This window comes from Morone saxatilis, unplaced genomic scaffold (genome assembly GCF_004916995.1).
Source record: "Morone saxatilis isolate NCDOM2014 unplaced genomic scaffold, NCSU_SB_2.0 Contig22, whole genome shotgun sequence".
Classification (NCBI taxonomy): Eukaryota; Metazoa; Chordata; class Actinopteri; family Moronidae; genus Morone; species Morone saxatilis.
In genome coordinates, this window is record NW_023339785.1 from 14704165 (window position 1) to 14704820 (window position 656).

General features: G+C 30.8%; 1 pseudogene; it reads right to left on the reverse strand.

Moving 5' to 3' along the window:
• Positions 1–39: 39 nt before the first annotated feature.
• The window catches only part of LOC118334000, a 3409-nt pseudogene continuing 2792 nt past the window's right edge, over positions 40–656 (reverse strand).

Below are 656 nucleotides of genomic sequence, written 5' to 3' on the forward strand. Positions count from 1 at the left end.
ACTTTACCTAATAAAGAAAAGGTATGTGTTCTTCAGTTTTCAGTGAAGTTCTTTAATTTTGTATGATTTACATTTTTTCTGATAATATTTTAGTATAATTATGCATACACAAATGAACTAATACAAGTTCCCATCACTGTTGGAATTCACCTCGAAGACAAAGCACCTATATTCATGTTTTATGGTCTTGATATGTCGGTCTTTGAAAGCATGCCTTTTTGACAGTGTGATCTTTGAATAGCACATCATGTGGTTCATATGCTGAATGTACAGCGCTCTCCGTGGTGCTGAAGTTAGTCTATGCAAACTTTGGATTTTGCAAGTTGTCTTGGTGCTTTTTTATTAGCAGTAAGATATTAGCTTGGCTGATGACTCATTTTACGTAAAAACATTTATTTTGCCATTTTCAGATTAACATTTGAAAAGGGACATAATTCAATTATTAAATACCAACTATACTAACAAATAACCTTCATTTTTATTCTATACACTGAAGCCAATTTATGTACCAATAATTTAAATAATACAGCTCTTTTAAGTGCAAATAATTGTGTTAATAGTATTAATGGAGGAGACACTTTTAAGCGCACTCAAACTTTACCTAATAAGGAAAAGGTTTGTGTTCTTCAGTGAAGTTCTTTAATTTGTATGATTTA